Here is a 24,889-nt window from a genome sequence, read left to right as displayed (position 1 = left end):
AAATTGGAATGCTTATATTTGTGAGTCTATGCTTCAACTAGTGCCACTTTTATAGTAATCACACTTTCAATATCTATGCAAACATGGATGCTCGATTTTAGTGGAACTGCACAAAAAGTCCAACTAGTTCAACATTAGGAGCATGTTTTCTTCCAAACCTTTATATCCAATGGGTGGCACTATGAGCTGTTCATTATGAAGGTACATGGTTTGATACTATCTTGCTACTCTTTTTGTACTGTCATTAGATAGTAATACTAGTGGTTTGCATGTGAATTTATTGGCAGGGTGGACCTACATTGGAGGTGCAGGACAGGATTCAATCATTGGATGCTCAATTTTGGTTGTATCGATTTCAACTCTTCCATCACTGCGAACATGGATATCCTTGGTCTGATGAAGAATAGGCGCTATATTTCTGCTCTGAACTTGCAAATCAATTCAGTATGAAATTGTCCAGGGCAAAACATGATTGTATCAAATTGTCCAGTGCAAAACATGACAGATGCTAAGCGGAAGAGACATGTTTAAACCGAAAATACAAGGTGGGGTATATGTTTACTAGCTGCTTGATATTTGTGCAGACAGAGATGTCTGCCCGTTGCTATTTGGCAAACACACAAAGTGACCGCAATTTTGGTTGAACTGCATAAGAGAATAGTATGGTCACTGCATGCAATGCCATTTGAAAATAGACACAGAAAAATTGGATAGTCACTTCATGGACTGTAGAAAAGTAGTAATGTACTATTTATTGGCCAACACTAGGTGCTTCATTGCTTTCGTGTTATTATACAATGGGCATCATTTTGCCTAAGTTAATGTTTGTATTCCGAAAATAGTCTCGCCATGTGATCGAGAGAAGACCAAATCATATTGCAGTGGATGTTCCTCCATCATGTGTGGTTCATTCTCATGGTTCCAGCTGTTGGTGAAACCACTTATGTTTGCAAGAGGAATTGTAGACTTCACAAACAAATTTGTCTTTCAGTCTATACTGAATGTTGGCCAAGAGAAGCATCCATGTTAGTAGGAAGAACAGATGTTTTTTTCTAGATCTTTGCTTTTGGAGCTACATATTTATATATGATTTGTGAATCATTGAGATGCATTAACATGTTGATCTTATGTATGGGAATCGTACTAGTTGGTTTTGAGTTTGGGCTACTAATGTGAACATATTACAATGCCAGGCCTGTGAGTCTCGTGTGAACATTTTGAACAGATCGGCTCTTACTGCTGTGCACAGCATGATCCTTATTTCTGTGTTCTTAGTGTTTACAAGTTACTAACAGTTCCTTATTTTTGTTCGCTCGGTGTTTAGAAGTTACTGATCAATCACTAGCTAGCCTACTAATGCGCTCCTGGCAGTTTTAGTTCCGACGCAAGATCCGAAGTGGTAGTTTTTGGAATAAAAATGCCTACCTCTAAAGAAACTGACAAGCTGGTCTGAAGAAAATGCCATGCGAATCTGAAGAAACTGCCAGCAAAAACGTTCGCAAATGCCTTATCTCCCAGCGAACATTCATCAGCTAATGTGATCGTACACGTACACCATCCGACCTACTCGATCCTACATGTACACTATCCGACCTACTCGATCCTACACGGATAAATAGCGGATCACGCATGTACTACACCCTTTCTGGTTTGCAGGGCTCAATTCAAAAAACGACCTACTCGATCCTACACGAATAAATAGCGGATCACACACGTACTACATCCTTTTCGGTTTGCAGGGCTTAATTCAAAAATCTAACCAACCAAGGTAGATGATGAGTGGTGGAATAATTTTTTACAAGGAGGGAGTACCTTATCCGGATGATTTGAGTGCACTCGTTTGACCGTCGTGCCAGCATGCGACACAACACGGACAGGACGCACCACTAACGGGAGGGGATGGCACAATCATAATTTCAGTTTTTGTAGTTTTCCACGGCAAGCTGGCACGCTAAGCCATGCCTGCTTATACATTGAATTCCGATGACCACGATGACCGTCGCATTTCCTGCGACACGCTAGTTCGCCTACCTTCCGCCTATAATTACTGTTTCCCGGGCTTCTCCGGTGGCACCATCACCCAACTCGCCCTATCCTCGTAATCCCCCACTGGCCCGACGTCCTCGCCACTTATCCTCGCTCTCACCACATCCGCCATGCCCCCGCCCGTCCGCGATAGGCGACACCGGAGGCGGTCACTGCCAGAACTAGTGTTCGGTTTTTCACCGGAAGGCAGACGGAGGGAGGAGGCATTCTATCGGTCTTTAGATGGCAATAAGGACTATGAGGAGTTGTTGGAGCGCGACCGCCTGGCGGAGGAGCAGCGTATTGCCGATTTGCGCTGCCAGCGGGACATGGAGCAGCAGCGCACCGATGCTCTGAGTCGCGAGTAGAGTGCCCACAACTAGGCCGACTACGTGGAGGCCGGCGCTTGGCAAATAGCCCTAGAGGCTGTCGGGCATGCACGCGTTCGCGATGCTGATTTTTACTACCAGCTCGTCAAGTGGGTTTCCCTCTTAGAAGCTGAAGCTTCGGTGGACCACGTTGGGATGGAAAGGGCCAACGCGCGCGAGCAACATGCCCTATCGCACCTCTGGCAAGTCCGAGGCAAGGTGGAGGACGGCGGTGCCGGCGTTTAGTGTGTACCGTAGATGGCGGCCGACATCGTCTAGTTAGCTAAGAGTAAGTTAGTACTTGTATGCTACTAGAGTATTATTGGGAGTAGATAGTTAACTTGGCTATGATGGTTGTCAATGTGGAAGTTCAGTACTCTATATGTGGATCAGACCTGTTACTTTGCTCTGAATGTTGAACTTTCCGTTTGAACGTATGGAATGTGCTGTTATTTTTTTTAAATGGGTTGTATTTGTCCTCCACGGGTTTAGAGGCTGACTTGTGGGCCTACCAAGTTGACGCGTACACAATCAGGAGATGATTGTACGTGGAGAGGATGACAGAAGGGACCCGCCAAGGTCATGGCAGTACGCAAGCAAGTGCCTCCTGATTTCAAGCCAATAAAAATGGCTCTTCCTAATGGATTTCTGACATCTGGGTCCCATGCCATTGTCAACGTAGTCAATAAAAGAGAGAATTGCACAACGAGCGGCTGACACCAGGGACCCAGCAGCTCGCCCAGTTATTTTTTTCGGGTTAATTTGATAAATGCCACTCCAAATCTGGTGTTTCCGAGAAATGCCACTGCAATTTCCAAACTTCGAAAAATGCCATTTCATGCCATTTCCAGTGGCATTTTTCAAAGTCTGGAGTGGCATTTTTCAAAGTTTGCAAATTGCAGTGGCGTTTTCCAAAGTTTGCAAATATTGCAGTGGCATTTTTCAAAGTTTGGAAATTGCAGTGGCATTTTTATGAATCGCCATAATTGGAGTGGCATTCATCTAATTTGTTTTTGAGACGGAAGCATGGTGTCAACTAAGCTATGCGGGGCACTCTGGCCTGTCTAGACACCCTTCTCTTTTATGTTTACCATAGACCAGCCCAGTAGTTTTTTTTCTTTCTGAAAATGGCTAGCCCAGTTTTTTTGTGATTTGCCAAGTAAGTCGCTTTGTCAGGCCTGTTGGGCTGCAAATCTTTCAAGACAAGGAGAGCTTCATTCGGCTGGCCGAGAAAATGGCCTATCAGTAATGAGAAATGGGCTGTACATTTTTAAAACACATCAAACTGGCAATTAGTTTCAAATTTCTTTTTTTCATTTTGAGATTTTAAATTGCATTGATTTTTATGCGTGGACAATTTGTTGGATTTTATATTGATATACATTTATTTTTAAAATCAGTTTGAGTGTGACTCAAAATTTCGGGATTAAAAATAGTTCGGACCGCACCGAAATATGCAAAATTTTGTATATTTTTTTAACCGTGGCCACAATATGGGCTGTAATGCTAATAAAAAGAATACGGGCTCCAAAAAACCGTAAGAAATAGCAAATGGGCTGTAAATTATTAGAAATAATGGCAGATGGGCTGTATGCTATTTTCCACAGATTTGAGGCTTTCCTAAAAAAAGGATGACGCACAACCAGTGACTGTTCGATGTCCATCCAACGGTCGTCGTGCTTATTCAATCTCTGCTCTTCCTACTCCAGCCGCTCAAATAAGCGCCGACAGGACTGCCTGCTCCCTCCTCCCCGCGGCTGGCTGTGCTGCCGTACAGGCCTCACCACCCCACTGTACTCCCATTGCTGGCCTAGCCATCCCTCTACTCACCCACGCCTGTTGTTATTTTCCGGCGACGGCAGACGAACCAGTAAACCCTCGTACAGTCGTACTCCCCTCCGCGTGGGAAACAAATGCCGAGTCTTCCATGGCTCAGTGTCGTTCCCTTCTGTCGGCGTTCTAGGAACGGGGGTCCCCAGACTTGCATGCCTGCGGCCTGCGGCGTGGCTCAAAGGGGGGCCCAGCACGGCCCATCTTCATCAACACAGACCCAAGACCCTCGCGAGGGGCCAAGCCTCATGGGGCGGACGACACGGAGCTTCCTCAGGCACGGCCTCACTAGGCTGGCTCGCGAGGAGGCGGAGAGATCAAGGCGGGGTACCTCACGAGGTGCCCGTGACACAAGCCATGACGACCAAGGGCGCCAGGTGGGCGCCAGCCCGCACAGTGTCCTCCTTTCCCCTTTGGTGCAAAGGGGGCAAGCGCAGCCGCGGAGTACCAAGGCATCAGGAAAAGGTTGCCATTTCGGTGCAACAAGACCAAGACCAGGAGGACTGCAGGACGGAGGTCATCGTGGAGCCCAAGACGGCGTCACCACCAGAGCTTTATGCAGGCGAGGACCAACTTTAGTCAGGATAAGTGTACTAGATGTTCCCCTTCAAAATGGCCAATTGTTGGCGCCCTTCCCGCTCAATATTTGGGAAGAGGCCCAGGGCCATTGCCTATAAATAGGACCAGCCACCCACAGGGAGAGGGGGTTGGAGATCGAGCATCGAGGATCAAGGATCGGATCGAAATCAGAAAGAGAGAAGGGTGACTGAACTCCTCCTAGCAGTTCGTCCCCCTAGCAAAGAAAAGACCCTCGCAAGGCTGTTCTTCCATGTATTGTTCATCATCATCAGCCCAAGAGGCAATCCACCACACCACACACTAGAGTAGGGTATTACACCACAACGGTGGCCCGAACCAGTATAAACCCTGTGTCTCTTGTGTTGTTCTTTCCATAGCTTAGATCTTAGCGAGGCGGAGGGGTGCAAGTAGGTAGGAGGCGAAATCTCCACGCGCACCCCAGTGTTCGAACCTCAAGGGTCTGCTGGAACCCGAAATCCGACATTTGGCGCGCCAGGTAGGGGTGCGCTGGAATTCGTCTTCCACCACCCCGTTCTCCTCCGACCATCACGCCCATGTCTGACGCTCGTCGGGCCCGCGCCGAGCGCCGGGCCGCTCTCGCTTCCCGCGTCGCCCAGACGGCTCCTGTCGGCAGGCGTCCTCACCGTTCCCCATCACCTGTCGTCAATGCCGCCACCGGCCCGGCGGGGGATGAGCAGCAAGCGTCGTCTCAGCATCCGTCAGTGCGGCAAGACGGCCGCACCGCTACTCCCTCGCTCACCCCAGCTGGTTCTTCGTCCCGCGCGCTCTGCGCACCCATGGAGGCTCGAGCTGCGCTCATCGCGGCAAACGAGCTCCTGCGCTACCGTCCCGTCGACGACGTCTACGAAGAATGGCTCGACTGCGTCGCCGAGCTCATCCGCGCCGCAGGGGGCTCTCCTGCGCCGTCCGTTCCGCTGCACCGCACCCCGCCCTGCGCGGGCGACGAGGCTCCGGCGGCGCCCCGGCCGCCTCCTTCTCAAGAAGGCGCCATGGCTCCAAGGCGCGTGGCCCCTGGGCGGAACCCGCTCCGTTAGGTGCCAGCGCGGCAAGAGCAGAGCTGCCAAGAAGTCCCTCGCCCGCAAGAAGCTGCCCGGGCGCTCCCTGCTCCAGCACGCCGCGACCATGCTCCTGCTCCCGCACGCCAAGACCCCGCACTGCTCCCAGCTGCAGCGCGTGGGAACATGCAAGACCAAGCTCTCCGTCGCCCAAGGCCTCCCGTGGCCACAGCAGGCTGCTGTGCCTTCACCACCGAGCTATGCAGCGTCGCATGGCCCGGCAAGTTCAAGCTAGACCTGCCTCCTCGTTATGACGGCACGGCTGACCCTGCGGAGTTCCTCCAGCTCTATGAGCTGGGCATCGAATCTGCCAACGGAGACGAGAAGGTCATGGCGAACTGGTTTCCCATGGCGCTCAAGGACGGGGCCCGCACCTGGCTCCTGAACCTGGCTCCAAGCACGATCTCCTCCTGGGACGAGATGCGCACCCGCTTCATCGCCAACTTCCAAGGTACTCGCGACCGGCCACCCGCCGTGAGCGACATGCGCCACGTCAAGCAACAACCCGGGTGACCCTGCAGAAGTACATCCAGCGCTTCAACAACGCATGCCTCAAGATTCCCAAGGTGACTGAGAAGGCCATCATCTCAGCCTTCTCCGACAGCGTGCGCGATGTCAAGATGAAGGAGGAGCTGGCGATGCATGAAGACCTGTGCACTTCCTTGGAGCTGTTCAACTTGGCAACCAAGTGCGCCAGGGCTTAGGAAGGCCGTCTCTCCCTCCTCGAGCTACCTGCCGCAGACCCAGAAGAGAAGAAGCCCAAGGCCAAGGATGTGAAGCACAAGGGGGCTGCCGTGCTCGCGGCAGAACCAGACACCAAGCGGGGCAGAGATCAGCTCGAACCTTCCAAGGGCAGTCGATACTGTGTGTACCACGACCTCCACACCCACAACACCAACGAATGTCAAGAGCTCTGAGCCGTGCAAGAAGGAAGGATCGGCCGTCGCCCCGACCGCGGTGACCGGGGCTACGGTCGAGGAGGAGGAAGGAACGCAGGACACTGGGAAGACCGTGGCCCGCGCCAAGGGTGGCGCGATCAACCTCGCGAGGATCGCTGGCAAGATCCGCCTCGCGAGGGAGACTGGAGGGATCAGCCTCGCGAGGATCGCCCGCAAGGCAACGCAGGCCTCCCTCCGCTGCCGCCGCAGCCAAGGAGGAGTGACGACCGCCACCAGGACGAGGGGGCTTCTAGGAGCCGCGCGCGATCGCCTGCACCCTGGGCGGGGCCCAAGCCCCAGCCTCTCAATGCATCTTCAAGCAGTTCGCCCGCGAAGTGAATGCAGTCCTCCCCAAGCTCAAAGCCACGCGCCCTCTCAGGTGGTCGGCATGCGCCATCACGTTCATCTCAGCAGATCAGCTCAAGTGTGCGGCTACAGCCGGAGTCCTCCCGATGCTCTGTTCCCCAATCATCAGCAACGTGGTGGTCACCAGGACCCTCATCGACGGCGGGGCAGGGCTCAATGTCCTGTCCATGGAAACATTCAACAACCTCCAAGTGCCCTACAGCCAGCTTCAGCCAACCAAGCCTTTCTCCGGAGTCACCGACGGCTCCACGGTCCCGATTGGGCAGGTCCACCTCCCTGTCACCTTTGGGGCACGCGACAACTACCGCACCGAGCTCATCGACTTCGACGTCGCTCACGTTCGCCTGCCGTACAACACCATCCTTGGGTACCAGCACTGGCCAAGTTCATGGCCGTAACTCACCACGGCTACAACGTCCTCAAGATGCTAGGAAGTGGCGGAGTCATCACGGTGCCCTTTGAAGAGAAGGACACGGTGTGTTCCCTGGAGCGAGCCTTTCAGGCCGCGTCACTGGAAGACCCGGATCGCGGAAGCAGGAGGCTTCCCGAGACCGCCCCCAAGAAGAAGAAGACATCGTCCGCCCCGGCCCCTCAGGAGGCAGGCCCCTCTGGGCCCACACCTGCCCAGGAGGAACCTCCTTCCATCGCATAGGAAAGCGCGCCCAGTGCCCTCCTCAGGCAGGGCTCGGGGGCTCTCCCCTGGAGGGCCACCGACCTGGCTAGGGTCACGAGGGAGGCGCTTGGGCACCACATGGAGGCGTGTTTCAAAGCACGTTTCCCTCAAGAAGGAGTAAGGCAAGGAGAGCCAGACCCTCAGGAGTTCGTCAGCAAGGCCATTCAGGAGCTACAGGAGTCAAGAGTCATGAAAGGCGGCCGCCGCCTACCAGCAATGGCTCCCTATCCAGGCAAGGATGGTGGGCTGCGCGTCTGCATCGACATACCAGGGCTCAATCGAGTCACCTCTCTGGAGCGCCTCTGGCCCTCGCGAGTGGGGTGCTGCGGAGGTCCACCCCACAGCTACGTTCGCATGCCTTACGGCTTGCCGAACGCGGCTGCCACGTACCAGCGCCTCATGAGGGGCATCATGGAGGCACAAGAGGCCAGGCATTCCACAGCTCTGGCGGAGATGGAGATGGTCCGTGAGGAGCCACCAGCGCCTCCGGAGCCTCCCGAGGCCCCTAGGCCTGGGGGCTCGTGAGGATCGGCTTCTGCAGCCCACCGAGTCTGCTACACCAACAGTCCTTCGTCCTCAACATCATCAGGTGACATCTTTCAAGTTTCATTTCCAGCTGGGAGCGCCCCCCTGGGCTGCATTATTCCCGGGCCGCGTGGGTCCGTCCCTGCGGCATGTATCCCTTTTATTTCATGTTGTTATCTTACTTTGTTGGGGGCGCCCCTCGGGCTGCATCATCCCCAAGTCGCTCGGGCCAGACCCAGCGGCGTGTATCCCTTTTGCGTTTATTTCCGGTTATGCGTTCAACCCGCCATGCTTGATTATTTGATGCCGGTCCACGGCACCTCTTCTTCTCCATGCCGACCACTTGCACGTTAAAAGGGGGGTACCTGAGCATCGTGGCTCAGGGCTCTTACTGGCTCTCCAGCCCTCACCCTCTGGCCTTGTCCACGGCATCGCGACCTGGCATACCAGCGACGGCTGAGACCAGCTCGAGGGCCGGGACCCGAGGACGTAGAGTGCCAGCATCTAACCAAATTTGCAGGGACACATCACAAGATAAGGCCCAGTGCCAGGCGCAACCTGCCTAGAGGTAGGGCCCCGTGAGTCCCGCGCTGGCTCACGGGTGCACAGATACACCTCGCCAGGCCCTACCGTGCCAACCACGTGTCAGGGCGGGGTTGTACATGCCCCGGGGGCTCCTCCCGGAGGGGGGCCCCCTCCCACATACCAGTGGAAGCACCATGCTCCAAGCTGGCTGACAACACTGCCGAGGAGCGGCTATGCCCGTACACATACGGAAGCGCTATGCTTCGCGCTGGTGATAAACAACTGAGGGTGGCCCCCGGGCCGCATCAACCTCAGGGAGCCAAGAGCTCAGTGTCTAGCCTCATCCTAACGCCTCCCCTCGGGAGTGCCGCGTGAGGGGGCTGGGCACGGGGGCTGCGCCTGGGTCACGCCCAGACGCACGCCGCCCAGCCAGGCCCCCCCAGGCTTGGTTCGTCGCGCGTCTCTCCCCGAGCGGAGCCAAGGTATGAAGGCCGTTTGAGCGTCAAGGGGGACTCCTGAGCATCGCGACTCAGGAGCCTAACTGGTCATGTAGCCCCTCACTCCTTAGTTCCGAAAGGCTAACGACGGTTGAGGTATGCGCGCGGCTGCGCTCTGCAGACGTAGAACGGTAGATCCACCCACATCATACCTCCCTACTTGCTGTTCGTGCGCCAAGGGGGACTCCTGAGCATCGCGACTCAGGAGCCTAACTTGTCACGTAGCCCCTCACTCCTTGGTCCCGTCCTGGTTTCCGGTCGGGGCTAACGGCGGCTGAGGTATGCGCGGGGCCGGGCTCTGCCGGCGTAGAACATAAGCAAGTAGGAAGGAAAAGCGTAAATCTCTAGGAATTCGAAAGCAAATATTACAGTCCACACTGTTATCTCAATGCGAAACGCAAGTGTAAACGCCTCCGCGAGGCATGATACATGTGCAGGAATTAAAGGCAGGACAGGAGCCACAACGGAGTCACTTGTCGGTGGTGGGGCAGCGCAGAGTGGGTTCGCCTCATGGAGCAGTGGGGTCGGCAGCGCCTTGCTTCGGCTTGGTGCTCAAGGCCCGGAACTTCCCCAGCAGAGCCTCCGCGTGACCCTTCACGGCCTCGGCAGCGGCATGCTCGCCGCTTACTGGCTCTAGCAGGCTGTCGAGGTCGACGCCGGGATCGCGAAGGTAGATGTGGGTGAGGACCCACGTCAGCGCTGCAGAAGACAGGACATGCGCAAGGGGACTGCCGTGCTCGCGGCAGAACCAGACACCAAGCGGGGCAGAGATCAGCCCGAACCTTTCAAGGGCAGCTGGTACTGTGTGTACCACGACCTCCACACCCACAACACCAACGAATGTCAAGAGCTCCGAGCCGTGCGAGAAGGAAGGATCGGCCGTCGCCCCGACAGACACCAAGCGAATGCAGTCCTGGTGACCACCACGGTCACCACGGACTGCGTAACCCCGGTCACCTCGGTCGGGGCGACGGCCGATCCTTCCTTCTCGCACGGCTCGGAGCTCTTGACATTCGTTGGTGTTGTGGGTGTGGAGGTCGTGGTACACACAGTACCAGCTGCCCTTGAAAGGTTCGGGCTGATCTCTGCCCCGCTTGGTGTCTGGTTCTGCCGCGAGCACGGCAGTCCCCTTGCGCATGTCCTGTCTTCTGCAGCGCTGACGTGGGTCCTCACCCACATCTACCTTCGCGATCCCGGCGTCGACCTCGACAGCCTGCTGGAGCCAGTAAGCGGCGAGCATGCCGCTGCCGAGGCCGTGAAGGGTCACGCGGAGGCTCTGCTGGGGAAGTTCCGGGCCTTGAGCACCAAGCCGAAGCAAGGCGCTGCCGACCCCACTGCTCCATGAGGCGAACCCACTCCGCGCTGCCCCACCACCGACAAGTGACTCCGTTGTGGCTCCTGTCCTGCCTTTAATTCCTGCACATGTATCATGCCTCGCGGAGGCGTTTACACTTGCGTTTCGCATTGAGATAACAGTGTGGACTATAATATTTGCTTTCGAATTCCTAGAGATTTACGCTTTTCCTTCCTACTTGCTTATGTTCTACGCCGGCAGAGCCCGGCCCCGCGCATACCTCAGCCGCCGTTAGCCCCGACCGGAAACCAGGACGGGACCAAGGAGTGAGGGGCTACGTGACAAGTTAGGCTCCTGAGTCGCGATGCTCAGGAGTCCCCCTTGGCGCACGAACAGCAAGTAGGGAGGTATGATGTGGGTGGATCTACCGTTCTACGTCTGCAGAGCGCAGCCGCGCGCATACCTCAACCGTCGTTAGCCTTTCGGAACTAAGGAGTGAGGGGCTACATGACCAGTTAGGCTCCTGAGTCGCGATGCTCAGGAGTCCCCCTTGACGCTCAAACGGCCTTCATACCTTGGCTCCGCTCGGGGAGAGACGCGCGACGAACCAAGCCTGGGGGGGCCTGGCTGGGCGGCGTGCGTCTGGGCGTGACCCAGGCGCAGCCCCCGTGCCCAGCCCCCTCACGCGGCACTCCCGAGGGGAGGCGTTAGGATGAGGCTAGACACTGAGCTCTTGGCTCCCTGAGGTTGATGCGGCCCGGGGGCCACCCTCAGTTGTTTATCACCAGCGCGAAGCATAGCGCTTCCGTATGTGTACGGGCATAGCCGCTCCTCGGCAGTGTTGTCAGCCAGCTTGGAGCATGGTGCTTCCACTGGTATGTGGGAGGGGGCCCCCCTCCGGGAGGAGCCCCCGGGGCATGTACAACCCCGCCCTGACACGTGGTTGGCACGGTAGGGCCTGGCGAGGTGTATCTGTGCACCCGTGAGCCAGCGCGGGACTCACGGGGCCCTACCTCTAGGCAGGTTGCGCCTGGCACTGGGCCTTATCTTGTGATGTGTCCCTGCAAATTTGGTTAGATGCCGGCACTCTACGTCCTCGGGTCCCGGCCCTCGAGCTGGTCTCAGCCGTCGCTGGTATGCCAGGTCGCGATGCCGTGGACAAGGCCAGAGGGTGAGGGCTGGAGAGCCAGTAAGAGCCCTGAGCCACGATGCTCAGGTACCCCCCTTTTAACGTGCAAGTGGTCGGCATGGAGAAGAAGAGGTGCCGTGGACCGGCATCAAATAATCAAGCATGGCGGGTTGAACGCATAACCGGAAATAAACGCAAAAGGGATACACGCCGCTGGGTCTGGCCCGAGCGACTTGGGGATGATGCAGCCCGAGGGGCGCCCCCAACAAAGTAAGATAACAACATGAAATAAAAGGATACATGCCGCAGGGACGGACCCACGCGGCCCGAGAATAATGCAGCCCAGGGGGGCGCTCCCAGCTGGAAATGAAACTTGAAAGATGTCACCTGATGATGTTGAGGACGAAGGACTGTTGGTGTAGCAGACTCGGTGGGCTGCAGAAGCCGATCCTCACGAGCCCCCAGGCCTAGGGGCCTCGGGAGGCTCCGGAGGCGCTGGTGGCTCCTCACGGACCATCTCCATCTCCGCCAGAGCTGTGGAATGCCTGGCCTCTTGTGCCTCCATGATGCCCCTCATGAGGCGCTGGTACGTGGCAGCCGCGTTCGGCAAGCCGTAAGGCATGCGAACGTAGCTGTGGGGTGGACCTCCGCAGCACCCCACTCGCGAGGGCCAGAGGCGCTCCAGAGAGGTGACTCGATTGAGCCCTGGTATGTCGATGCAGACGCGCAGCCCACCATCCTTGCCTGGATAGGGAGCCATTGCTGGTAGGCGGCGGCCGCCTTTCATGACTCTTGACTCCTGTAGCTCCTGAATGGCCTTGCTGACGAACTCCTGAGGGTCTGGCTCTCCTTGCCTTACTCCTTCTTGAGGGAAACGTGCTTTGAAACACGCCTCCATGTGGTGCCCAAGCGCCTCCCTCGTGACCCTAGCCAGGTCGGTGGCCCTCCAGGGGAGAGCCCCCGAGCCCTGCCTGAGGAGGGCACCGGGCGCGCTTTCCTATGCGATGGAAGGAGGTTCCTCCTGGGCAGGTGTGGGCCCAGAGGGGCCTGCCTCCTGAGGGGCCGGGGCGGACGATGTCTTCTTCTTCTTGGGGGCGGTCTCGGGAAGCCTCCTGCTTCCGCGATCCGGGTCTTCCAGTGACGCGGCCTGAAAGGCTCGCTCCAGGGAACACACCGTGTCCTTCTCTTCAAAGGGCACCGTGATGACTCCGCCACTTCCTAGCATCTTGAGGACGTTGTAGCCGTGGTGAGTTACGGCCATGAACTTGGCCAGTGCTGGTACCCAAGGATGGTGTTGTACGGCAGGCGAACGTGAGCGACGTCGAAGTCGATGAGCTCGGTGCGGTAGTTGTCGCGTGCCCCAAAGGTGACAGGGAGGTGGACCTGCCCAATCGGGACCGTGGAGCCGTCGGTGACTCCGGAGAAAGGCTTGGTTGGCTGAAGCTGGCTGTAGGGCACTTGGAGGTTGTTGAATGTTTCCATGGACAGGACATTGAGCCCTGCCCCGCCGTCGATGAGGGTCCTGGTGACCACCACGTTGCTGATGATTGGGGAACAGAGCATCGGGAGGACTCCGGCTGTAGCCGCACACTTGAGCTGATCTGCTGAGATGAACGTGATGGCGCATGCCGACCACCTGAGAGGGCGCGTGGCTTTGAGCTTGGGGAGGACTGCATTCACTTCGCGGGCGAACTGCTTGAAGATGCATTGAGAGGCTGGGGCTTGGGCCCCGCCCAGGGTGCAGGCGATCGCGCGCGGCTCCTAGAAGCCCCCTCGTCCTGGTGGCGGTCGTCACTCCTCCTTGGCTGCGGCGGCAGCGGAGGGAGGCCTGCGTTGCCTTGCGGGCGATCCTCGCGAGGCTGATCCCTCCAGTCTCCCTCGCGAGGCGGATCTTGCCAGCGATCCTCGCGAGGTTGATCGCGCCACCCTTGGCGCGGGCCACGGTCTTCCCAGCGTCCTGCGTTCCTTCCTCCTCCTCGACCGTAGCCCCGGTCACCGCGGTCGGGGCGACGGCCGATCCTTCCTTCTTGCACGGCTCAGAGCTCTTGACATTCGTTGGTGTTGTGGGTGTGGAGGTCGTGGTACACACAGTATCGACTGCCCTTGGAAGGTTCGAGCTGATCTCTGCCCCGCTTGGTGTCTGGTTCTGCCGCGAGCACGGCAGCCCCCTTGTGCTTCACATCCTTGGCCTTGGGCTTCTTCTCTTCCGGGTCCGCTGCAGGCAGCTCGAGGAGGGAGAGACGCCCTTCCTCAGCCTTGGCGCACTTGGTTGCCAAGTTGAACAGCTCCAAAGAAGTGCACAGGTCTGCCTACATCACCAGCTCCTCCTTCATCTTGACATCACGCACGCCGTCGGAGAAGGCTGAGATGATGGCCTCCTCAGTCACCCTGGGAATCTTGAGGCGTGCGTTGTTGAAGCGTTGATGTACTTCTGCAGGGTCTCCCCGGGTTGTTGCTTGATGCGGCGCATGTCGCTCACGGCGGGTGGCCGGTCTCGTGTACCTTGGAAGATGGCGATGAAGCGGGTGCGCATCTCGTCCCAGGAGGAGATCGTGCCTGGAGCCAATTTCAGGAGCCAGGTGCGTGCCCCGTCCTTGAGCGCCATGGGAAACCAGTTCGCCATGACCTTCTCGTCTCCGTTGGTAGCTTCGATGCCCAGCTCATAGAGCTGGAGGAACTCCGCAGGGTCAGCCGTGCCGTCGTAGCGAGGAGGCAGGTATGGCTTGAACTTGCCGGGCCATGCGACACTGCGTAGCTCGGCGGTGAAGGCACGGCAGCCTGCTGTGGCCACGAGAGGCCTTGGGTGACGGAGAGCTTGGTCTTGCATGTCCCCACGCGCCGCAGCTGGGTCTTGACGTGCGGGAGCAGGAGCATGGTCGTGACGTGCTGGAGCAGGGAGCGCCCGGGCAGCTTCTTGCGGGCGAGGGACTTCCTGGCAGCTCTGCTCTTGCTGCGCTGGCACCTGACGGAGCGGGTTCCGCCCAGGGGCCACGTGCCTTGAAGCCATGGCGCCTTCCTGAGGAGGAGGCGACCGGGGCGCCGCCGGAGCTTCGTCGCCCGCGCGGGGCGGGGTGCGGTGCAGCGGAACGGACGGCGCAGGAGAGCCCCCTGCGGTGCGGACGAGCTCGGCGACGCGGTCGAGCCATTCTTCACAGACGTCGTCGACGGGGCGGTAGCACAGGAGCTCGTTCGCCACGATGAGCGCAGCTTGAGCCTCCATGGGTGCGCAGAGCGCGCGGGACGAAGAACCAGCCGGGGGGAGCGAGGGAGTTGCGGTGCGGCCGTCTTGCCGCACGGACGGATGCTAAGACGATGCTTGCTGCTCGTCCCCCGCCGGGCCGGTGGCGGCGTTGACGGCAGGTGACGGAGAACGGTGTGGACGCCCGCCGACAGGAGCCGTCTGGGCGATGCAGGAAGCGAGAGCGGCCCGGCGCTCGGCGCGGGCCCGACGAGCGTCGAACATGGGTGCGATGGTCGGAGGAGAACGGGGCGGTGGAAGACGAATTGCGGCGCACCCCTACCTGGCGCGCCAAATGTCGGATTTCGGGTTCTGGCAGACCCTTGAGGTTTGAACACAGGGGTGCGCGCGGAGATTTCGCTTCCTACCTACCTGCACCCCTCCGCCTCGCTAAGATCTAAGCTATGGAAAGAACAACACAAGGGACACGGGGTTTATACTGGTTCGGGCCACCGTTGTGGTGTAATACCCTACTCCAGTTTGTGGTGTGGTGGATTGCCTCTTGGGCTGATGATGATGAATGATACAAGGAAGAATAGCCTCGCGAGGGTCTGTTCTTGGCTGGGGCGATGAACTGCTGGGAGGAGTTCAGCCACCCTTCTCTCTCTCTCTCTCTCTCTGATCGAACCCCTTCTCTTAATCCTCCCGAACCCCCCTTGCTCTGTGGGTGGCTGGTCCTATTTATAGAGGCCCTGGTCGTCTTCCCAAATATCGAGCGGGAAGGGAGCCAACAATGGCGGGCTAATTTGAAGGGGGACAGCTAGTACTAGCTACCCTGACAAAAGTAGTCTTCGCCTGCACAAAGCTCTGGTGGTGACGCCGTCCCGGGCTCCACGATGACCTCCGTCTTGCAGTCTCCCTGGTCTTGGTCTTGTTGCACAGAAATGGTAACCTTTGCCTGATGCCTCCGTACTCCGCAGTTGTGCTTGCCCCCTTTGCACCAAAGAGGAAAGGAGGACACTGCGCGGGCTGGCACCCGCCTGGTGCCCTTGGTCGTCATGGCTTGCGTCACGGGCACCTCGTGAGGTACCCCGCCTTGATCTCTCCACCTCCTCGCGAGCCAGCCTGATGAGGCCGTGCCTGAGGAAGCTCCGTGTCGTCCGCCCCGCGAGGCTTGGCCCCTCGCGAGGGTCTTGGGTCTGTGTTGATGAAGATGGGCCGTGCTGGGCCCCCCTTTGAGCCACACCGCAGGCCGCAGGCAGGCAAGTCTGGGGACCCCCGTTCCCAGAACGCCGACACATGGGCCCGTCCCCGTTGAAGACGGGCATGGACTCCACTACCTGCTCCCAGTCGTCGCGGAGGAACAAGGGCGTAGGAGCGCCCTCCAACCTCGCCACATCGCCCCCGGCCAGAGATTGGAGGACCGCTGCTAGATCTCCGTCGGCCAAGGCTGCGGGGCTCGGATGGGGCCTCCACATCGGAAGTTAGTACTGCCGAAGTGGAGCCAGCTGGTGCTCCAGGAATTCCCTCAGCAGCGACGCGCCGGTCAGCTTCGCCACCGCCATGTTGGCTGGCCTCAGATCCGCGTCCATCTTCTCCAACACCAGCTTCGCACGGGGGTCCGCAAGCTCCGCTCGACCCCAATCGCTGGAGCTCGTGGGTTGCTCCGTGGGCAAGATCAGCCGAGGGTGGATGCGCTCAGCATCCGCCAAGACCCACATGCTCCTGAAGCCCTCAATCCTTTTCCTAGGGTTCGAAATGGCAATGGCGCCACCGTACGCGATGAAGCTCGCGCACGCGGAAGCAGGACCGCAAGAGGTCCGGAGGTAGAAGTAGTGGCGCAGCAAGGCCACTGAGGGCTGCACCCCTACATGAGCCTCATAGTAATAGGCGAAGATCGCCAGGAGAAGGACGGAGTTGGGGTGGAGATGCAGAGCCTGTAGCTTATAATGGCGGAGGACAGAGAAGAAGAACTCAGAGAAGGGAGGCACCAGGCCAGCAGCAATGGCGCTTACGAAGAACGGATAGAAGGTGCTCCCTTGACCCTCAGGGGTGGCGGAGCCGGCCTTGAACACCTTCGCCCCGTCGATGCCCCGCGCCGCCGCCATCCGGCGCAACTGGGCGAGGCTCGCCTCCGACACGTTCGGCGAGTCCAGGGCAGACGAGTACCAAGCTACGGCCGGGGACTGACGAGGCGCCATGACTTCCTAGGTCACGCAGTCGGAGTGGATCTGGAAATTTTGGAGAAAGGAAGGAGAGGCGCAAGAAAGGGGATCTGAGCAGCAACCGCAGAAAGCAAAAAGCAAAGCCTAGGCGGATGCCGCTCCTTTATCAACTCGCGCGGTTGCTAAGGCGCTCATGTCCAATCAACCGCCACACGGCGGCCAAGACCGCAGGCTGATAGGGCCCGCGGCGCTTCGCTCTTGCCCTTCCGCCTCCCTGCACGACCAAGTCCGGGCGCGCCTTGGGCCCGGGGGCTACTGTCGGCGTTCTGGGAATGGGGGTCCCCAGACTTGCCTGCCTGCGGCCTACGGCGTGGCTCAAAGGGGCGCCCAGCACGGCCCATCTTCATCAACACAGACCCAAGACCCTCGCGAGGGGCCAAGCCTCGCGGGGCGGACGACACGAAGCTTCCTCAGGCACGGCCTCACCAGGCTGGCTCGCGAGGATACGGAGAGATCAAGGCGGGGTACCTCACGAGGTGCCCGTGACGCAAGCCATGACCACTAAGGGCGCCAGGCGGGCGCCAGCCCGCGCAGTGTCCTCCTTTCCCCTTTGGTGCAAAGGGGGCAAGCGCAGCCGCGGAGTACCGAGGCATCAGGCAAAGGTTGTCATTTCGGTGCAACAAGACCAAGACCAGGAGGACTGCAGGACGGAGGTCATCGTGGAGCCCAAGATGGCGTCACCACCAGAGCTTTGTGCAGGCGAGGACTAACTTTAGTCAGGATAAGTGTACTAGATGTTCCCCTTCAAAATGGCCAATTGTTGGCGCCCTTCCCGCTCAATATTTGGGAAGAGGCCCAGGGCCATTGCCTATAAATAGGACCAGCCACCCACAGGGAGAGGGGGTTGAAGATCGAGCATCAAGGATCAAGGATCGGATCGAAATCAGAGAGAGAGAAGGGTGACTGAACTCCTCCTAGTAGTTCGTCCCCCCAGCAAAGAACAGACCCTCGCGAGGATGTTCTTCCTTGTATTGTTCATCATCATCAGCCCAAGAGGAAATCCACCACACCACACACTCGAGTAGGGTATTACACCACAACGGTGGCCCGAACCAGTATAAACCCTGTGTCTCTTGTGTTGTCCTTTCCATAGCTTAGATCTTAGCGAGGCGGAGGGGTGTAGGTAGGTAGGAGGCGAAATCTCCGCGCGCACCCCAGTGTTCGAACCTCAAGGGTCTGCCGGAACCCGAAATCCGACACCTTGCTAGGCCTCGTCGCCGTCCACCGCCCTAGTGCTCTCGGCGCGGCCTGGTCAACGTGGTCAACAACCGACATGCATCTGAAGTGGATTATACGTGGAGAGGCTGACAGCTGGGTCCACGGACACACGCAAGGAAATGCCTCCTTATTAGCGCAAAATAATGATTCCTCCACCTGACATCTGGGACCCACCGAAAGGGCCTCTGTATTTCGCAAAAAAATGTTATCGCCGCTAACAGCTCGGACCCACCAGTTATATCTTCACACGCAAGGAAGTGCCTCCTTATTACGCACAAAAAAAATGAATACTCCCCTGCTAGCTGGGACCCAGTATTGTGAGAGGCTGACTTGTGGGCCTACTAAGTTGACGGGGATGGAGGTATTTGTCAACTTAGTCAATATGCACAATTCTAGCTCCAGTGACCGTACGATGTCCATCCAACGGCCGTAGTGCTTCTTCAACCTCTAGTCTTCTTGCTCCAGCTGCCCAAACCAGCGCCGGTTATGCCTCGTGCTCCTGCCTCCCGTGGCCGGATCTGATGCTGCGGAGGCCTCACCGCCCCCTACCACTCCCATCGTTGGCCAGGCCATCCCTCTATACACCCACACCCTCTGTTATTCTGCGGCGACGGCAGCCTCACACCGCAGCGAACTAGTGAACCCTCATACTCCTCTATGCATGGGCACCCACTGTCGTGTCTTCCCCGGATCCGCACCGTCCCCTTCCTAGGCCTCGCTGTCGTCCACCGCCCTAGTGCTCTCGGCGCGGCGTAGTCAACGTGGTCAAGGAATGACTTCCATCGGAAGAGTACTGTATGTGGAGAGGCTGACAGCTGGTCCACGGGGGCCGCAAGGAAGTGCCTCCTTATTATGTGCAAAATAATTATTCCTCCACCTGACTGCAGGGACCCACCGGATGGGCCACCATATTTCATGAAAAAATCATTCCCCCCTAACTGCTGGGACCCACCAGCTACATCTTCGCACGCAAGGAAGTGCCTCCTTATTACACACAAAAAATGAATACTCCCCCTGCTAGCTAGGACCCAGTATAGTGGCAGGCTGACTTGTGGGCCTACTAAGTTGACGGGGACGGAGGGCTTTGTCAACTTAGTCAATATGCACGATTCTTGCTCCAGTGACCATACAATGTCCATCCAACGACCGTAGTGCTTCTTCAACCTCTGGTCTTCTTGCTCCAGCCGCCCAAACTAGCATCGGTCGTGCCTCGTGCTGCCGCCTCCCGTGGCCAGCTGCGATGCCGTGGCGGCCTCACTGCCCCCAACTACTCCCACCGCTGGCCAGGCCATCCCTCTACTCACCCACGCCCCCTATTATTCTGCGGCGACGGCAGCCTCACACCACAGCGAACCAGTGAACCCTCATACTCCTCTACGTGTGGGCATCCACTGCGGTGTCTTCCCAGGCTCCGCGTCGTCCCCTTCCTACGTCGTCCACCGCCCTGGTGCTCTCGGCGTGGCGTGGTCAACGTGGTCAAGGAACGGCTTCCATCGGACGTGGACTGTACGTGGAGAGGCTGGCAGCTGGGTCCACGGCCGCAGCAAGGAAGTGCCTCCTTATTATGCAGAAAATAATGAGTCCTCCACTTGACAGCAGGGACCCACCAGACGGGCAACCGTATTTCACGAAAAAAATGTTTCCTCACTGACTGCTAGGACCTACCAGCTACATCTTCGCACGCAAGGAAGTGCGTTCGGGCAAATAAATGATTCGCCCCCCTGACTGCCGGGACCCACCAGCTACATCTTCGCACGCAAGGAAGTGCCTGACACTCGAGACCCACCTGGTCGAAGCGTACGTAGCGTTGTCATTCTGGTCGCGAACGTGTATGTACATACTGGTCGATGTAGAGGCGCGCACGTGTTGTAGTAGAGGCGCGCATGTAGCATGTACACATACGTACAACGGCCAGTGTGCAAAAAAGAAAATACGGCCACATACGTACATACGGGCGGGGTCTTGAACGCCTACTCGCGCATACGTACGGCCAGGGCTCGTGTACATGGCTGGGTCGGAACGGAGAAACTGCATTGTCGTCGTGTTCATGGGGAGCCAACCGGCTGGGTCGGAATGGAATGCATCGTCGTGTTCATCGGGAGGGCTTGGACGGAACAACCGATGGAAACGAGTCCTGGCGTACCACAGAACGGAGGAAATGGCCTTGTGTTCGATCGGCCACGGTCGAAACGAGATCCTGTTCATCGGGAGGGGTCTGGCGTACCGCAAAATGTAGGAAACATACTTCCTACGGTCGAAACGGGGGTCCTGTTCATCGGGAGGGGTGTGGCGTACCACAAAACGGAGGAAACGGAGTTGTGTTGGAGCGCTACGGTCGAAATGGGGGTCCTGTGCACCGGGAGGGGTATGGCATACCGCAAAACGGGACTCCACGGGATACTGGTCATCTCCACCATCGACCCCCTCCAACCTCCATGGGCTACTGTTCATCCACCGTCGACCTCCTCCAGCCTCCACCTGTGACTGTTCATCCACGGGCTCCTGTTCATCCAGCCTCCACCGCGCGCTACTCCACCGACTACTATTCAACCAGCCCTCTCCATGAGCTCTTGTTCAACCACCCCTCCACGGGCTACTGTTCGTCCAGCCCTCCACCGTCTACTGTTCATCCATCCCTCCACGGGGTGGTCCTGTTCATCCAGCCCTCCATGGGGTCCTATTCATCCAGCCCCAACCGGCTCGATCGATCGGGGTCCTGTTCATCCAGAGGCAACACCACGGGGTCCTGTTCATCCACCCCCACCGGGAACTGTTCATCCAAACCCCCCAGCAACGCTCACTATTCATCCAGAGGCAGCATCGATCGACTTCAGTTAGCAGAAGTAGCGAAGGAATCGCTCAATCAGGTTCAGTTAATAGCCATCGATCGATCGCTCAGGTTCAGTAATGCACAACCTGCAGTGCAATCGCTCGGGTTCAGTTAGAGCCCAGCGCCTCGCTCGGGTTCAGTTAGAGCCCAACGTCTCACACCCACGCGCGTGCGTGTACGAGAGAAACGCGCATCACCCGGCCCCGACCACCCACCGTAACCGGGAACACCATGATATTTTCCTCGCCTTCGCTTCTACCACAGTTTTTTCCGTCATGGACGGCCCAAAGAATGCCATGCAGCTGCATCTCCGGCCCTCCCAGGACGAAAAGCCCATTTTCGGTCATGATTTTTTGTCATAGAAGTAGGAGCCCACCACATCTATGATGATTTCGGGTTTTGTCACAATTATCGTCATAGAAGTGTCATAAGTATGACAGAATTTTTTCGTTCGGCCCGAAATGTCACGGATGTGTCTTTTTTTTGTAGTGCCATCATTGTACATTCATTCTTGCCATTGCTTTGTTAACCCCTAGTCATTTTGCGTCACTTGCCTATTGAGACTAGCCATTTGAGTATTGCCGACAATGCTACTTGTGCACATTAGTGATACACACCTCCCATTGCATACATACCATATCATCTTGGTATCATCATATCATCTCTTGTTTCACAAGATTGTTCCCACATATACACAATTGCTATCTTGGTTTGTGCATTTTGCATAGTGGCCATACAAAAAGAAAGAGAATAAGCTTTTAAGCAAAGAGAAAAACAAAGAGCTTGTAATCAATAGCCATATCATTGCCACATTGCATATCATGCTACTTTATTGATCATCTTGGATCATCGTGTGCGAAACACCGGGAACCATACATAAATAGCATACTTGGGATAGAAAGTTGATACATTTTGCATCTTATAGGTTGTGCACAAGTGTCCCATCCGCCTATTGAGCAATTATGCTAGCGTGTCTCTAGAGTTGTGCAACGGGAGCGTTTTCCATGGATTCCACATTTTCTGCTCATTCTTTGGTTGCACGACCCCATTTATCTGTCTATGTGTGTGTGTGTGTTTCCATGTGCCATTCGTTGCTATTGGTCTACTTGTTTCACTTTCGAATTTATGAATCTCTTTCAACATTGTTGACTCTTACTAACAAATGCATCAATTTTTTGTGCCACTTGCCCTAACCAAGCCACTCGATAAGCTTTACTTTGTAGGTGTGAGTGAGCAAGTCCGGTACCAATTCCACTATTCTTTCATTTCACATTGAGTGAAACGGGATACATCCTCAACTTTGGCAAAAGGTAGCTTGGTATTGTTTATCTCATTTCCTACTCACCTCTACTCGAGTCTTGTGATGGATAGGCAAAGCACATCTACTTTGGTCTACACCAAGAAGGACAAGTTCGACACCACAAAAAATAACTTGGTGTCGAGGTCGTAGTAGCTCATGGAAATCGCAGACTTGAGCTTGGGGAGCTTCTCTTGAGGTTCTTGTTGGCGAAGATGCCGAATGTCCAAAGGCGAAGATGCCTTGAAGTCGCCTCCGAATCTTCCACGCGTAATCGTGGAAGATGCCGATTTCTATGGGACTCAAGACCCCGAGGAGTATCTCGAGTGGGAGCGCAAGATGGACGACTACCTCAAGCTACACCAAGTCCCCTCCGAAGATCAAGTGGAGTGCGCCACAAGTACCTTCCACGACTACGCGTTGATTTGGTGGACTCACACACCTTCGACGAGCTTCAACATGAGTTGGCCCAAGACGAAGGAAACGATGCGGCGAGAATTTGTACCTTCCACCTACACGGAACATCTTCAATGCCAATTGGAGAACACTATACAAGGATCGAAGTCCCTCGACGAGTACTTCAAGAACATGAAGAAAGCCTTGCAACGAGCCAGTGTGGACGACCCCATTTGGGTGAAGTTCTACTTCATGATGGGATTGAACAACAACATTGCCAAGCCTATTTTCACCAACAACTACGAGTCCCTCGACGACATGTATGTTGGTGCTCTCAAGGCAGAGCAAGAACTCATGAAGGCCAAGTCTACTCGACCCCAAGCACACTTCACGACGACCACGCTCCAAGACAGCAAGCATGAGGCTAGTGCCACCGAGATGTCCAAGCCCGATGAGCTCCAAGATGATGTCCCCAAGTTCGACTTCACCTCCATCCTTTGTGGCATTGATGATGTTGAGTCTACTACGACTCTTTTTCAAGATGGTGCGGTGACAAGTACGACTACGGAGCAACTCAAGGACCAAGATTTGGAGGCGAGTGACACGGTGACAAGCAAGGATGATGCGTCCATCTTTGGAGGCAAGAGTGATGATGTGCCATCTTCGGCCTTCATCCACGGCGACGACTACGAGATGGTTGAGCATGGGATTTTCCTTTCAACCACGACAGCGTATGGTGATGAGTCGAGTGACTTGTGCCACCATATTGAGAGTGAGAGTGACTTCACCACTAGCCCCATATATGATAAGTTGCCCCAATTCAAATGTGAGGAGAGCCACCACCACCACTTGAGTGATTTGAGTGACTCCACCATATGTGACATTGAGTGCACCTACTTTGAGGGAGGGAGTGAGCCACCACATAGAGAGAGTGAGATAGTTGATAGGTCATGCGAGGCCACCTTCAACACTAATGACTTAACATCTACCTCTATTGTGTCTTCTCATTTGGTGCTAGGTCCCATCTATGATGACGTGCCAATACTCGATGAATTCGTCCTCCCTTTGGACAAGACGATGGCCATGGTGGAATATGATGCACCCCCACATGGTTCCATCAAGATGAAAAAGATGACCACCATTCGGTCTTTACCACCTCACCTACACCACTTCAGTGGAATGATAAAGGTAATATAGGTGAAGGTGATGCTCTAGTCCCACTAATGGACTATATATACATTGATTGCTTACATGATGTTGATCCACCTATTAACCATTCTTCATGCTAGTGCGACTTTCCCATGCGATGATTTACCCATTTATGATGAGTTTTATGATTGCCATGTGGAGTCTATTAGTTGTGATCCCATGTTGCATATGATTTCTTGTGATAATTATCTTGGTCACATCATGTTTGACAATTTGCTTGACTTGTCATATGCTATGTATGAGATCAACCATATGCCATATGTGCAATCTCTTCGTAGTAACTATGCATATGCCATTAAAATGAACCCAAGTTTCACTTATGGCATAGATAACAAGCCCATGGTTATTGGCATTTGTTTTTCTCGTGATGATATTGACATGCTACCTTTGCATCATTTATCTCATATGCCATGCCATGACCACCTAGCTTCGGATGTGCATTGTTTTGGATATTGTCCATTTTCTTCATATGATGTTTCTAATATTACTCATGAGGAGACCCCCATAGTTTCCTCATTCATGTTAGGAGATTTTTATCAATCCCATCCATTGCATAATCCCAATAATTATGTGCACAATATGCTCCCCGTGAATGAAAATGATATTGATGTGACATATACTTGTATACTCAATTTGTGTCCCCATCATGTTATACACAATAACTATTCTTTCATGATGGATGACATGTTCTTATACCATGCATCAAATTTC

General features: G+C 56.0%; 1 pseudogene; it reads left to right on the top strand.

The window, feature by feature from the left end:
• Positions 1-22,912: 22,912 nt before the first annotated feature.
• LOC147985958 (uncharacterized) lies at positions 22,913-24,258 on the top strand (annotated as a pseudogene).
• Positions 24,259-24,889: the final 631 nt, after the last annotated feature.

The sequence above is a fragment of the Triticum urartu genome, chromosome 2A, assembly GCF_056163025.1.
Source record: "Triticum urartu cultivar PI428250 chromosome 2A, HENAU_Tu73, whole genome shotgun sequence".
Lineage (NCBI taxonomy): Eukaryota > Viridiplantae > Streptophyta > Magnoliopsida > Poales > Poaceae > Triticum > Triticum urartu.
This window is presented reverse-complemented; position numbering and strand designations above follow the sequence as displayed.